Raw genomic sequence first — 16207 nt, 5'->3', positions numbered from 1 at the left:
TCTGGTCTAGGGGGTCGATATACATTATGTGAGTTTCTATTGGTGCAGTTACGTGCAAAATGTCCTTCCCTATTACAATTGTAACATTTTACCGTATACGGCTTACCACCAGGGGTCTGAGATCTAAACTGAGGCGGCCTTGTTGTAAGGGCTTGGATACTTATGGCCATCAGCTTATCACCCTGTGACTCCCTGCGTCTCGTGATGTTCCTGTCGTGCCTGACAGCAGTCTCTCTTAAGGCGGCCACCGACATACCTCTCCAGTTAGGTTGAGTGGTTTGTACCCTATTTCTTAATACTTCCTTTAAACCGTCCATCAGTACGGACACCGCTACCTCTCTATGATGTACATTTGCCTCAATGTCCATGATCCCAGTATATCTAGCCATTTCCTCCAGTGCCCGGTGGAAATAATCAGAAGCAGTTTCTCCTTCCATTTGCTTTATGGAGAAAATTTTGTTCCATTTTACAACGGCTGGGAAATATACTCCTAACTGCAGATTGATCTGTTTAACATTTTCCTGATTGTACTCGTCAGTGAGGGGTAACTCCGCATCTAATTTACAATCTGTAATGAATTTAACAGGGTCAATACTAGAGGGCAGACATGCCCGCAGTAGTGTCCGCCAATCTTTGTTATTGGGTTCAGCGGAGTTACCTAGGTCCTTAATGAACCTTTGACATGCAGCTAGATCTTTTCTGGGATCAGGAAATTCAGACAAAATTGTTCTTAATTCTGCCCGGGACCAGGGACAATGCATTGCAATATTCCTGATGGGTGTGACTCCATTTGCGTCGGTCTTCCCATTGGGGACCGCTATCACTCTAACAGGATTAAGATCAATTACCTCACTCTGGGTTGATTCTACAGTGTGTGGTGTAACAGTTTCAGCATATTGTACAGTGCCGTACTTACCTGTAGACACAACCTCACCTGTCCCTGCACTATGGGCCTTCGATACCGCTCTTACTGGTTGGGCCGTGCCCACTGGAGTATCGTTTATGGTGGCCGCTAGAGAGAGAGAGCTGAAATCGTAGTGGGCTCATCTTCCTGGTCGCATTCCTGAGGGAAGTTTAAAATGGGATACAACTTGCACGGGTTAGCATTAGCATCAACATTTGCATTAACATTCATTTTACTCTTATCACTACTATATTTGTTAAGTGCACTCTTTTCGTACACCCGTATGCCATTCTCTGCAGCCACTTTTTCCCCTACTATATACGGTGGTGGTGTCGTTGCTATCAGACTTCTACCAGGATTTGAATTTGCTTTTTGAGCTAATTCCTGTTGTATTTCACTCTCCTGTTGCCATAACTGTAAACAATCATAATGTCTAATCCTCTGTTTTGCAGATTTTATTAGACCTATCCTCTTTCTTAAGTTTTGCAATACCTCAGGATTCAAACTGCCCACCCTGGGAAACTGTTCCCCATCATCCTCAGTCATTCGTTCCCATTCTTTGCATAATACCTGTGTGTGTGATCCGTATTTCTCACACATTATATACCGTGCTGACCCTTTGGGCCAACAAACACCAACGTGAGCCCTTGTTGGTCGTCCCTTACTTGAGCAACTGGCCCCCATTGTTTGCAGATATTGCTGTCTCAGCGAATTCTTACAAAACAAACCAAGTTCCCAGAGATAAGGCGACGGTGAAAGTTCAACGAGTGCCTTCACTCACTCACGCCCCTATTGGCCAATACGAATTCCAGCAATGTGCCCACCACTGGTCGTACCCAATCTCGGGATCTTTTTGTAACCTCTATTTACTGGGGCGTGTGGGAGTATGCTACCCTTCCCAGTAAATATTAGTTGTTGGAGATTTTCTGAGTGAACAGCGAAACTCCCTTAAAATAACAAAAACCTACACAAATCACGTTAAAATGTACAAATAGCGTCTATGATCCCACAGCAACTTTTAGTGGGTATCAAGGTGACCTAACTAATGTACACAGTGCGTGCGGTCCAGTCGCACTTCGTATAAATAACTATTATTTATTCGCCGTGCGACCAATGGAATCGGTTGATTAGGCTGCGAAACCTTCAGCCGGAGTGTTTTCTCAACTTGTGCCTATATGGGTGCTACGCCAACCCCCTGGGCTGCGCTTTAACCATCGCAGTTCTTTTTGTCTGCGAATACTACTTGCTCCTTTACCTTATACAATGTTAACGTGGGCAAGCCAGTCCCACGCCACCAAGTGTCCACTCACCTGATGTGGTCTCCGACGGGATCCCGATTTCTGGGTTTACAAAAAGAATACCTTTATTTGCACACTCACTCCTATTCACTCATCTGCACACTGATTTTTCTGTACAGAAATCGCTTTCATTCAGGCAGTAGTTCGCAATAGAGAGGTTCTCTTTAAACTAAAACTTTTGGAAACTGAACAAACTTGTACTATTATCGCGTGGCTGCTATACCGCCCACACTAAAACAATGTTATCGTGTGATTTGAGTTTAGTGGGCGTATCCGTACGCACGTTGCGTAATATACGCCACGTATGTACGCCTTTGCGTCGCGTACGTAATCTCGCACGTTGCCCAAGACACGTATGCACAAAGTCCAAATACGTTCACAGTAACACAAATAACACGCTTCTATAAATGTAAACGATGTTCAACTGTAATCGCTTACCGAACACCACACAGTATCTGTTTATGCTGTGTGCGTGCCCTTAACAATTATTCCCTTAAATATTACTTTTATAATCTCAACTAAATAGCACCAAATTTCCTCAGCACGTGTCTAACAATCAATTCTAATGGCAACAAGAGAGTGACTATGCGAAAATACACAAAATAAAAATACAGGTGTGTGTGCGTGTATTGTGTGCGCAATTGGCGCCAAACAGAGAGAGAGAGAGTAAACAGATTTAAAACAATAGCTGTATGTTCTTACCTTCCTCGGATCTCACCAGCATCCCTACAAACCAAGCAAAGCAGACGCTTATCCGATCAGCACTACTGTATCCCCAAACACGGATACAGGGGATACTACCTTTCCGCCCTTTGCTGATCGATAAAGTCTGCGCGTTTTCGCCTGACTGCGGATATGAGGTGGACCGGACGAGTCCCCAATTGATAAAGCTAAATATTTATCCTTTAACACAAGCTATTTTTACTAATACCGTGAAGCCGTAATGGCCGCTAAACCTCGTGCACGTGCTACGCACTTTGTACGCTATTTGCGTACAAAGACCTCACACGTGGTACGCAAGTTACGTACACACGCTGCGCTGGGTGTACGGAATACACACAGCGAGCGTACACACAGACAGTAACCTTTATAAACTTTAAACACAGAATATGCTTACACTGTAAACCTTAATACCGTGGTACTATAATGGTGTAACACTGAACCTTTGTGAGTATGCAAGCTGTTTGAGCAATTGAGATAATCTGAAACCTTTAGCACTTATATGGTGAATCACACAAACACTTGTTAAGGTTCCAACACCTTACCAGATGATTTTTTAGTAAGTAAAAGGGAAAAGAATACAGATTACAGCTTATACACTACAGACCTAACATTAATACCTAAACAGAATAACTAAACAGTAAGATACACAATAGCGAACGAACGCAAACACAAATACATAGAATAAGAATGAATGGCTTACATTAAACGGGTAACAAAGTGGCCACAGAGAAACATACCATACGGGGGAACACTCACTAGCGCAACCGGATCCAGTCCTCCAATTATCCGACTGATAATTGTTGATGAGAGAGAGTACTAGCCGGTTAGGGGACAGTGGCCTTTATATACACAACATACAGTACACTACAAAGGGCCCTACAATCTCATTGTTCATTGGACACAGGAATGTCTCTCTGCATTATAACAAAAGGTCATAGGTGGATTTGAATAGGTGGGCTGTGACTATTTCAAACTGCTCAGGTGGGAGGTATCCACAGGATTCCCGCCGCATGGATAATGAACTGCAAATACAGTAAATGTCCATAAACTTCTTATAGACATAACTATACGCAGGAGCGATTAATCTCTTCCTAACCAACACCGGAATGTTTCTAATAAAATACTCTTCAGTTAGGTACTAGACACCACTGTTCAACCTTTGTCAGACCCTTCGTATCATGCAAAGAGGAATTCCCATGTCCACGAACCATTTACATTAAACATACTTGCAGACATTATTAAAGGGAATATTATCTACAAAACGCACTATTTTAGTTAACTATGTTATAAACGAGTCGCCCGCTACAAGCTCATAAACTCTACCGTAAATACGCATATACCGCGCGTAATCGCCGGAGCGAGTGTACGCAATTTGCGGACAGGTGCACGTACGGCAGACTGAATGCACGAGCAGCGGGCATGTGCATGGGGTTAGGATATGGCAATGTGAAGCACGATATTTTTCGACTTTGACATACTAGATCCCATCAGAACATTGGGAGCAATTGAGAATTGCACACGAGTCCGTTCTGAGACTTTTGCAGCAATGCATATGCGCCTTAAGGTGCATACACACGGTGAGATTCGGGCTGAGCCCGATTCTCACTATGCGACAGGGGCCAGGTCGGCATCGCAAGCATATAATGACTGTGCTTGCGATACTGACTATGTGCGATTTTGGCTAAGTGTCCATTTTGACTGTCTCTTCTATGAGATAGTCAAAATTGACTTGCCTGCACAGTCTATCTAGGCTTGCGATGCTGACCGTGCGGGACTGCACATCGGCATCGAATCGGGATCGCAAGGTGACTTTCACTTTGCGATCTGCACTAAATTTTCTTACGATTTTGACTATAAAGAAAATATCTCACCGTGTGTACACACCATTAGGTTTGCGCGCACATGTAGGGGTGATTCAGAGTTGTACCTATCTCAGTCGCAACTTCATTAGCAGCTGAATTGCTGTAGCTGGGTGGTAATGGGTAATTTTGTATGTAGGATATGTTGAGTGAGGACAGCGTAATGATGGTGTACAGATGTTTCCTCACACATCTTGCCTCCATACGCCGCATAGCGGGGCATCTTCTTTTTTTTTCCCTCCAAAAATGTCTAGTTGACATTACTATGCGAATAAGACACACAAGCAGCTTGTGCTGATTCAAATGATATGTGACATGCCATTGCCTATATCTCTGTGCAGCTGTGCGTGCATATGAAATGTTACTAATATTTTGTAGGAAAACATTTTAACGTACCGTTTCGTATGCAGATACAGTCACAGTCGCACACATAGTATAGGCATTGCTTGTGCGTCTTATTCACATTTTGTGAATAAGACTTATTTTAATAGAAAGAGTTGCATGTAAAGACGCTCAGCGCTACCGAGTCACTCCATGGCAAAGCGTGACTAGAAGGGCTGTTTAACATGCAGGGAGGCTAGAAGTAAGTGGACACCTCTGTATGCTGAGTTGTGCATACAGATATAGGGCTAGTGCAGGTGCTGTTGATAGTAATGATAGTAATGATAGTTGCTGTCACATAGATATGTGCATCTCTGCATACTGGTGAATAATCCACTCTTAGTTCCATGGAGATGCAGTAACTATGTCGACACATATGGTGTCGACATTGTTGGAATGTAGATATTCTCGGAATGGTAACCGTAACGGTCATGCTGTAGGAGGGGAGGTTAGAGCTACGTCACTGGAGGGGAGATTAGTGTTACGTCCTGTACACACTGAATGATGTATTGTTCATGGCCGCATTTACCTGTACAGTATCTCATCATTTCCCGGGTCGTCCCATCAGGCGTACAGCACGTCCGACAGGATTTTATTTTAATTTTATTTATTTTAATTTTAAGGCTTAATACATTTGGGCCCTGTACTTTCCCTACCTAAGACAACATTCTTTGCTAGGAATTCAATTGTATGCAGCTGTGCACATATCGGGCAGTTACAGTAATACCGAATTTGCAAGTTTTCCCTTGCACCTATATTTGGAGTTCAGGGTAGAATTACTAAAGCGTCTACAATAGAAGAGTGGTGGTGTTGCCCATAGCAACCAATCACATTCGATTACTTTCCAGTATGCAATACAGAAATTATATCTAGAATGTGATTGGTTGCTGTGGGCAGCACCAGCTCTTCACTGGGATGCATCCAAGCATAATTTGCAGTCCGTTCTCCAAAAGTGCAGTTTTCGGATGTTTGGCTGCTTGCCGCATATGCACCAAGCTCCAGAATACGATACATTCCGGAGCTTGGATGCTGTGGGCAATGCCATCTTTAGATGTTGCCATATAGAAGCCTATGGGCTATTCTCCGTGTTTTCTTTTGAGTGGGATCCAATCTGATCCCTCCTAGCACCTTCCAGCGTTCACAAAAGAGGAAGAGGCCTCGGCTCTTCTAGCAGTAGATCCAGAAGATCCGCGTACCAAGCCCATCTTGGCCATTCCGGAGCAATGAGGATTGCATGAACTCTTGTTTTCCTTATGAGTTTGAGAACTCTTGGAATGAGTGGAAGTGGAGGAAACACGCACACAACTGGAACACCCAAGGAGTCACTAAGGCGTCCACGGCCACGGCTTGCATGTCCCTCGACCTTGAACAATACTGCCGCAGCTTCTTTTTGAGACAAGAGGCCATCATGTCGATTTAGGTACACCCCAAAGATCTGTTACCTCCCTGAACACTCCGGTCACTGAGGGTGCAGGGCGCTGGGGGGGGGGGGGCGCCCTGAGCAGCAATAAAAACACCTTGGCTGGCAAAATAACTACAATATATAGCCCCAGAGGCTATATATGTGGTAATTACCCCTGCCAGAATACAGAAAAAAGCGGGAGAATAGTCCGCCGAAAAAGGGGCGGAGCTATCTCCCTCGGCACACTGGCGCCATTTTCTCTTCACAGTGTAGCTGGAAGACAGCTCCCCAGGCTCTCCCCTGTAGTTTTCAGGCTCAAGGGGTTAAAAAGAGAGGGGGGGGCACTAAATTTAGGCACAATATTGGTTATACAAGCAGCTATTGGGGAAAACTCACTCAGTGATGGTGTTTATCCCTACAGTATATAGCGCTCTAGTGTGTGCTGGCATACTCTCTCTCTGTCTCCCCAAAGGGCTGTGTGGGGTCCTGTCCTCAGTCAGCATTCCCTGTGTGTGTGCGGTGTGTCGGTACGGCTGTGTCGACATGTTTGATGAGGAGGCTTATGTGGAGGCGGAGCAGATGCTGAAAATGGGATGTCGCCCCCTATGGGCCGACACCAGAGTGGATGGATAGGTGGAAGGTATTAACCGACAGTGTCAACTCCTTACATAAAAGGCTGGATGACGTAACAGCTATGGGACAGCCGGCTTCTCAGCCCGCGCCTGCCCAGGCGTCTCAAAGGCCATCAGGGGCTCAAAAACGCCCGCTCCCTCAGATGGCAGACACAGATGTCGACACGGAGTCTGACTCCAGTGTCGACGAGGTTGAGACATAAACACAATCCAATAGGAGCATCCGTTACATGATCTCGGCAATAAAAAATGTGTTACACATTTCTGACATTAACCCAAGTACCACTAAAAAAGGGTCTTATGTGTGGGGAGAAAAAGCAGGCAGTGTTTTGTTCCCCCATCAAATGAGTGAATGAAGTGTGAAAAAGCGATAAGAAACTGGTAATTTCTAAAAAGTTACTGATGGCGTACCCTTTCCCGCCAGAGGATAAGTTACGCTGGGAGATATCCCCTAGGGTGGATAAGGCGGTCACACGTTTGTCAAAAAAGGTGGCACTGCCGTCTTAGGATACGGCCACTTTGAAGGTACCTGCTGATAAATAGCAGGAGGCTATCCTGAAGTCTGTATTTACACACTCAGGTTATAGACTGAGACCTGCAAATAGTGCTGCTGCAGCGTGGTCTGTAACCCTTTCAAACAGGGATACTATTTTGCGAACATAAGACGTCGTCTTATATATGAGGGATGCACAGAGGGATATTTTGCCGGCTGGCATCCAGAATTATTGCAATGTCCATTCTGTCAGGAGGGTATTAGAGACCCGACACTGGACAGGTGATGCTGACTTTAAAAGGCACATAGAGCCTTATAAGGGTGAGGAATTGTTTGGGGATGGTCTCTGGGACCTCGTATCCACAGCAACAGCTGGGATGAAAATTTTTTACCTCAGGTTTCCTCACAGCCTAAGAAAAGCACTGTATTATCAGGTACAGTCCTTTCGGCTTCAGAAAAGCAAGCGGGTCAAAGGAAAAAGCTGCACCAGTCAGCCAGTTCCCAGAATCAAAATTCTTCCCCCGCTTCCTCTGAGTCCACCGCATGACGCGGGGGCTCCACAGGCATAGCCAGGTACGGTGGGGGGCCGCCTCAAAAATTTCAGTGATCAGTGGGCTCGCTCACAAGTGGATCCCTGGATCCTTCAAGTAGTATCTCAGGGGTACAAGCTGGAATTCGAGGCGTCTCCCCCCCGCCGTTTCCTCAAATCTGCCTTGCCGACAACTCCCTCAGGCAGTGAGGCTGTGCTAGAGGCAATTCACAAGCTGTATTCCCAGCAGGTGATAGTCAAGGTGCCCCTACTTCAACAAGGACGGGGTTACTATTCCACACTGGTTGTGGTACCGAAACCGGACGGTTCGGTGAGACCCATTTTAAATTTGAAATCCTTGAACACATACATTAAAAAATTCAAGTTCAAGATGGAATCGCTCAGGGCGGTTATTGCAAGCCTGGAGGAGGGGGATTACATGGTATCCCTGGACATCAAGGATGCTTACCTACATGTCCCCATTTACCATCCTCATCAGGAGTAACTCAGATTTGTGGTACAGGATTGCCATTACCAATTCCAAACACTGCCGTTTGGACTGTCCACGGCACCGAGGGTCTTTACCAAGGTAATTGCAGAAATGATGATACTCCTTCGAAAAAAGGGAGTTTTAATTATCGCGTACTTGGACGATCTCCTTATAAAGGCGAGGTCCAAGGAGCAGTTGTTGGTCGGAGTAGCACTATCTCGGGAAGTGCTACATCAGCATGGATGGATTCTATACGTTCCAAAGTCACAGCTGGTTCCTACCACACGCCTACTGTTCCTGGGGATGGTTCTGGACACAGAACAGAAAAAAGTGTTTCTCCTGCAGGAGAAAGCCAAGGAGCTGTCATCTCTAGTCAGAGACCTCCTGAAACCAAAACAGGTATCGGTGCATCACTGCACACGAGTCCTGGGAAAAATGGTAGCTTCTTACGAAGCAAAATTCCATTCGGCAGGTTCCATACAAGAACCTTTTAGTGGGACCTCTTGAACAAGTGGTCGGGATCGCATCTTCAGATGCATCGGCTGATAACCCTGTCTCCAAGGACCAGGGTATCTCTACTGTGGTGGCTGCAGAGTGCTCATCTTCAAGAGGGACGCAGATTCGGCATACAGGACTGGGTCCTGGTAACCACGGATGCCAGCCTTCGAGGCTGGGGGGGCAGTCACACAGGGAAGAAACTTCCAAGGACTTTGGTCAAGTCAGGAGTTGTTCCTACACATAAATATTCTGGAACTGAGGGCCATTTACAATGCCCTAAGTCTGGCAAGGCCTCTGCTTCAAAACCAGCCGGTACTGATCCAATCAGACAACATCACGGCAGTCGCCCATGTAAACCGACAGGGCGGCACAAGAAGCAGGATGGCGATGGCAGAAGCCACAAGGATTCTCCGATGGGCGGAAAATCACGTCTTAGCACTGTCAGCAGTGTTCATTCCGGGAGTGGACAACTGGGAAGCAGACTTCCTCAGCAGACACGACCGACACCCGGGAGAGTGGGGACTTCATCCAGAAGTCTTCCAACTGTTGGTAAACCGTTGGGAAAGGCCACAGGGGGACATGATGGCGTCCCGCCTAAACAAAAAACTAGATATTGCGCCAGGTCAAGGGACCCTCAGGCAATAGCTGTGGACGCTCTAGTGACACCGTGGGTGTACCAGTTGGTTATGTATTCCCTCCTCTGCCTCTCATACCAAAGGTACTGAGAATAATAAGAAAACGAGGAGGAAGAACGATACTCGTGGTTCCGGATGGGCCAAGAAGAGCTTGGTACCCAGAACTTGCAGAAATAATATCAGAGGACCCATGGTCTCTACCGCTCAGACAGGATCTGCTACAGCAGGGGCCCTGTCTGTTCCAAGACTTACCGCGGCTGCGTTGGACGGCATGGCGGTTGAATTCCGGATCCTAAAGCAAAAGGGCATTCCGGAGGAAGTCATTCCTACGCTGATGAAAGCCAGGAAAGAAGTAACCGCAAACCATTATCACCGTATTTGGCGAAAATATGTTGCGTGGTGTGAGGCCAGGAAGGCCCCAACAGAGGAATTTCAGCTGGGTCGTTTTCTGCACTTCCTACAGTCGGGAGTGACTATGGGCCTAAAATTGGGTTCCATTAAGGTCCAGATTTCGGCTCTGTCGATTTTCTTCCAGAAAGAACTGGCTTCACTGCCTGAAGTTCAGACTTTTGTAAAGGGAGTGCTACATATTCAGCCCCCTTTTGTGCCTCCCGTGGCACCGTGGGATCTCAACGTGGTGTTGAGTTTCCTGAAATCACATTGGTTTGAGCCACTTAAAACTGTGGATTTGAAATATCTCACGTGGAAAGTGGTCATGTTATTGGCCTTGGCTTCGGCCAGGCGTGTGTCAGAATTGGCGGCTTTGTCATGTAAAAGCCCTTATCTGATTTTCCATATGGATAGGGCAGAATTGAGGACTCGTCCCCAGTTTCTCCCTAAGGTGGTATCAGCTTTTCACTTGAACCAACCTATTGTAGTGCCTGCGGCTACTAGGGACTTGGAAGATTCCAAGTTACTGGACGTAGTCAGGGCCTTAAAAAATTTATATTTCCAGGACGGCTGGAGTCAGGAAAACTGACTCGTTTTTTATCCTGTAGGCACCCAACAAAATAGGTGCTCCTGCTTCTAAGCAGACTATTGCTCACTGAAGTTGTAGCACAATTCAGCTGGAGCATTCTGCGGCTGGATTGCCGCATCCTAAATCAGTAACAGCCCATTCCACGAGGAAAGTGGGCTCATCTTGGGCGGCTGCCCGAGGGGTCTCGGCTTTACAACTTTGCCGAGCTGCAACTTGGTCAGGGGCGAACACGTTTGCTAAATTCTACAAATTTGATACCCTGGCTGAGGAGGACCTGGAGTTCTCTCATTCGGTGCTGCAGAGTCATCCGCACTCTCCCGCCCGTTTGGGAGCTTTGGTATAATCCCCATGGTCCTTACGGAGTTCCCAGCATCCACTAGGACGTCAGAGAAAATAAGATTTTACTACCAGTAAATCTATTTCTCGTAGTCCGTAGTGGATGCTGGGCGCCCATCCCAAGTGCGGATTGTCTGCAATACTTGTATATAGTTATTGCCTAACTAAAGGGTTATTGTTGAGCCATCTGTTGAGAGGCTCAGTTATATTTCATACTGTTAACTGGGTATAGTATCACGAGTTATACGGTGTGGCTGGTATGAGTCTTACCCGGGATTCAAAATCCTTCCTTATTGTGTCAGCTCTTCCGGGCACAGTATCCTAACTGAGGTCTGGAGGAGGGGCATAGAGGGAGGAGCCAGTGCACACCAGATAGTACCTAATCTTTCTTTTAGAGTGCCCAGTCTCCTGCGGAGCCCGTCTATTCCCCATGGTCCTTACGGAGTTCCCAGCATCCACTACGGACTACGAGAAATAGATTTACCGGTGAGTAAAATCTTATTTTTTCTGCCCAAAGGATTATTCTTGTTACCTCTAACATTGCAGCTCTGCTCTTCGTTCCGCCCTGTCTGTTTATGTAAGCTACGGTCGTTACATTGTCCGACTGCACTTGAATGGCCCGATCTCACAGAAGATGGGCCGCTTGGAGAAGACCGTTGTAGTTCGAGAATGTTTATCGGTAGTCCGGCTTCCAGACCTGACTACATTCCTTGGAAAGTCTCCCCTTGTGGGACTGCGCCCAGCCCCAGAGACTTGCATCTGTGGTTAGAAGGATCCAGTCCTGAATCCCTAACCAGCGGCCCTTCAGATGATGAGGTCATTGTAGCCACCAGAGGAGGGAAATCCTGGCCTTTGGCGACAGACGTATTCTCTGTTGCATGTGTAGATGAGATCCCGACCACTTGTCCAGGAGATCCAGTTGGAAGGGTCGAGCATGAAACCTCCCGTACTGCAGAGCCTCGTAAGAGTTCACCATCTTCCCCAGAAAGCGAATGCACTGATGAACCGACACCCGGGCTGGCTTCAGAACATCCCGGACCATTGTTTGTATCACCAACGCTTTCTCCTCTTGGAGAAACACCCTCTGCACTTCCGTGTTGAGGATCATTCCCAGAAAGGACAACCTTCTGGTCGGCTCCAAATGTGATTTTGGAAGGATCAGGATCCAACCCTGTTCTCTGAGCAGATGGGTCGTGAGAACAATGGACTGTAACAGCTTCTCCTTGGACGACGCCTTTATCAGCAGATCGTCCAGATATGGAATTATGTTCACCCCCTGTATGCGGAGGAGAACCATCATTTCCACCATCACCTTGGTGACCAGCCTCGGCGCTGTGGAGAGGCCAAATGGTAGGGCCTGGAATTGAAAATGACTGTCCAACAGTGCGAATCAGAGATAAGCTTGATGCGGTGGCCAAATTTGAATGTGGAGGTACGCATCCTAGATATCTAGGGATACCAGGAATTACCCCTCTTGCAGTCCTGATATCACCGCCCTCAGAGACTCCATTTTGAACTTGAACTCCCTCAGAAAGGGATTAAGCGATTTTAAGTTCAAAATGGGCCTGACCGAACCATCTGGTTTCGGTATCACGAAAAGGTTCGAATACTAACCTTTGTTTTGCAAATTGGGTGGAACTGGTACAATGACCTGTGCCTCCACCAACTTCTGGATGGCTTCCTGTAGGATAGTCCTGTCTGCCAGCAATGCTGGCAAGCCTGACTTGAATAACCGGTGAGGAGGGAGATCTTGAAACTCCAGCCTGTACCACTGGGACACAATATCCAGCACCCAGAGGTCCAGGCCGGATCACACCCAGACGGTGACTGAAATGCCTGAGTCTCGCCCCCACCGGTCCTACTTCCAGGCCGCGCGGTCTACCGTCATGCTAAGGACTTTGGCGTACCTGAAGCAGGCTTCTGTTCCTTGGAAACTGCAGCAGCAGGTTTCTTGGATTTTGTCCGACCTCCTCTAAAGAAGGTGTTGGACGGCTTGGCCTTTCTTGTTTTAGCAGCTCGAAAGGACTGTGATGCAGCTGAAGAAAAAGGCTTCTTCATAGCAGGTGCAACTGAGGGAAGAAAAGGAGACTTACCCGCTGTAGCCGTGAAAATCCACGCATCCAACGCTTCCCCAAAAAGAGCCCGACCTGTGTAGGGTAGGCTCTCCATACCTCTCCTGGATTCCGCGTCGGCAGACCACTGGCGCAGCCAAAGTCCCCTACGAGCTGAGACAGACATGGAAGATATCCCTGCAGCAATGGAACCCAGGTCTTTCATGGATTCTACCATAAATCCTGTAGAATCCTGAATGTTACGTAAAAACAATTTAACGTCACTATCCATTGTATCCAAATCCTCAAGTAACGATCCTGACCACTTTACTATAGCTTTGGAAGCCGATGCACAGGCAATAGTAGGAAGCAGTATCGCTCCTGAAGCCGTGTATATGGATTTGAGCGTAGTGCCAGTTTTGCGATCAGCCGGTTCTTTTAACGCGGTAGATCTTGGAACAGGTAAAACCACCTTTTTGGAGAGTCTGGACACAGATGCGTCCACTATGGGTGGGTTTTCCCACTTTTTTTTCTATCCTCCTCAGGTAAGGGGAAAGCAACCAGAACCCTTTTTGGGATCTGGAATTTTTTCTCTGGGTTTTCCCAAGCTTTCTCAAATACAGGTTGAGTATCCCATATCCAAATATTCCGAAATACGGACTTTTTTGAGTGAGAGTGAGATAGTGAAACCTTTGTTTTTTGATGGCTCAATGCACACAAACTTTGTTTAATACACAAAGTTATTAAAAATATTGTATTAAATGACCTTCAGGCTGTGTGTATAAGGTGTATATGAACCATAAATGAATTGTGTGAATGTAGACACACTTTGTTTAATGCACAAAGTTATAAAAAATATTGGCTAAAATTGCCTTCAGGCTGTGTGTGTAATGTGTATATGTAACATAAATGCATTCTTTGCTTAGACTTGGGTCCCATCACCATGATATCTCATTATGGTATGCAATTATTCCAAAATACGGAAAAATCTGATATCCAAAACACCTCTGGTCCCAAGCATTTTGGATAAGGAATACTCAACCTGTATAGCATTTCATTCTTTAGACGCAGGGAAGGTTAGCAAGGCTTTCTTATTGTCAGTGAAGTAAGCCTCTTCAACCTGCTCAGGTGTTGTATTAGCAATATTCAACACATCTCTAATAGCCTCTATTATCAACTGCACCCCTTTTGCAAGAGATGCCGCCCCCTTCAGCACATCACCGTCTGCCGTGTCAGAGTCGGTATCTGTGTCATCTTGCATAATCTGGGCAAGAGCACGTTTGTGGGAACAATACAGTAGGGGGTCCTGAGTTAACAGAACTGGACCAAACTGCCATAGAGTTCTGTAAAACCTGAGCACACACACACACACACACACACACACACACACACACACACACACACACACACACACACACACACACACACACACAGAATAACAGATAGGGAGACCCCTAACCAGCGCTGACTGTGCACCTTAATAGGTTACACAGCCTCCCCCCCCTTCTACAACCTCCTGGTACCGTAACAGATAGCTGGAGTTGATGTGGAGGGACAGCTCTCACTGACAGCGCTTCTGCAGGCAGGAAAATGGCGCTGAACGCTGCTGGGTCCGCTCTGAGATGCTCCGTCCCCTTACATGGCGCAGTCTTCCTGCTCTTCAGAAGATTATACTGGCCTGAGGAATTGTGCTGGCAGCGATCCTGGGACCCTGACAGGCTTGGAGGTCAGTGTAGGGTGTAGGCGCTGGCTCAGGACGCGCCTCACAGTGCCGCACTAAGTACCGCTGAGCCCCGGAGCGCAGTTAGTACTGCGCTCCATACCCTGTTGCCTCCATCTTCACACCGACTCCCCGCTTGCTAGGTGGGCCGGTGACTAAATCGTCACTGATCTTCTGGCTCTGTAAGGGGGTGGCGGCATGCCGCTGGAGTGAGCGATCCCCTGTGGTGGGGAACGTTCGATCCCCTCAGGAGCTCAGTGTCCTGTCAGTAGAGATACCCCCCCCCCCCCCCCCCCCCCCCCCCCCAACCCTCACACTCCTTAGTCCCACGAAGCAGGGAGGCTGTTGCCAGTAACCTCCCTGTAATATAATAAACTCTAAAAAAAAAACTTTCACCAGAGAAACTCTGTAGAGCTCCCCTAGCTGTGACTGGCTCCTCCGGGCAAATTTTCTAAACCGAGTCTGGTAGGAGGGGCATACACTCTCAAACTCTTAAAGTGCCAATGGCTTCTAGTGGACTCTTCTATACCCATGGTACTAATGTGGACCCCAGCATCCTCTAGGACATAAGAGAAAAGGACTGATGGCTGCCAGTTGAGTAGGTAGTAGGAGAGAAAAAAAGGCTATTTTTCAGTATTTTGTTGTCTCTTTGCCTAATTACAAGAAGTGTTCACCTGCATAGCATCATCTTACAATATGTTTGCATGAATATGCCTACTAGTCTGACTAGCGCACTTCAAGGTGTGTGATAGGCATCACAAAAGTCAACTTAGTTTGTGGGTTTCACAAATGTTCCAGAAAATGTGTGTAATGAGAAAAGGGTCACATGAAAGTCAGACCTATTACCATGTAAGGAATACCCCTTTCATTCATTTCTGATTTTTAAAGCTGCCTTATTTCCCTTCATGTATGTACTAAAGTGAGAGGACATAAGTATTGTCTTTGTATGTCCCTCTTTTGTGTGTGCTTCCGTTTATTACATTGGTCAGTCTGAAGGACCGATATGGACTATATAGTCCATATCGGTAGAAAACATAGTACATATCGCACTGTGTGTATATAGCTTACGATGCCTATGCACATTGCTGCCGGGTCAGTATCGCAAGAAAAAGTAAACTCTGCAGGCAGGTCAATTTTGACTAGAACAATCTAGTTTCTACTATAGTCAAAATTGTACATAGCCAAAATTGTACCGTGTGTTTAGTCAATATCGGTGGTTCTGGGCTTTCGGGAAGTTCAAGGGAAATCTCAAAGTAAAGATGGGCCTTTAGGCAGAA

The 16207-nt window shown here is 46.6% G+C and overlaps 1 protein-coding gene across 3 annotated transcripts in view; it reads left to right on the top strand.

Moving 5' to 3' along the window:
• The window catches only part of NCOA3 (nuclear receptor coactivator 3), a 329159-nt gene that overhangs the window by 157414 nt on the left and 155538 nt on the right, over positions 1-16207 (top strand). The gene's annotated exons all lie outside the window — the stretch shown is intronic.

Source organism: Pseudophryne corroboree, chromosome 3 (assembly GCF_028390025.1).
Source record: "Pseudophryne corroboree isolate aPseCor3 chromosome 3, aPseCor3.hap2, whole genome shotgun sequence".
Taxonomy (NCBI): domain Eukaryota; kingdom Metazoa; phylum Chordata; class Amphibia; order Anura; family Myobatrachidae; genus Pseudophryne; species Pseudophryne corroboree.
This window is presented reverse-complemented; position numbering and strand designations above follow the sequence as displayed.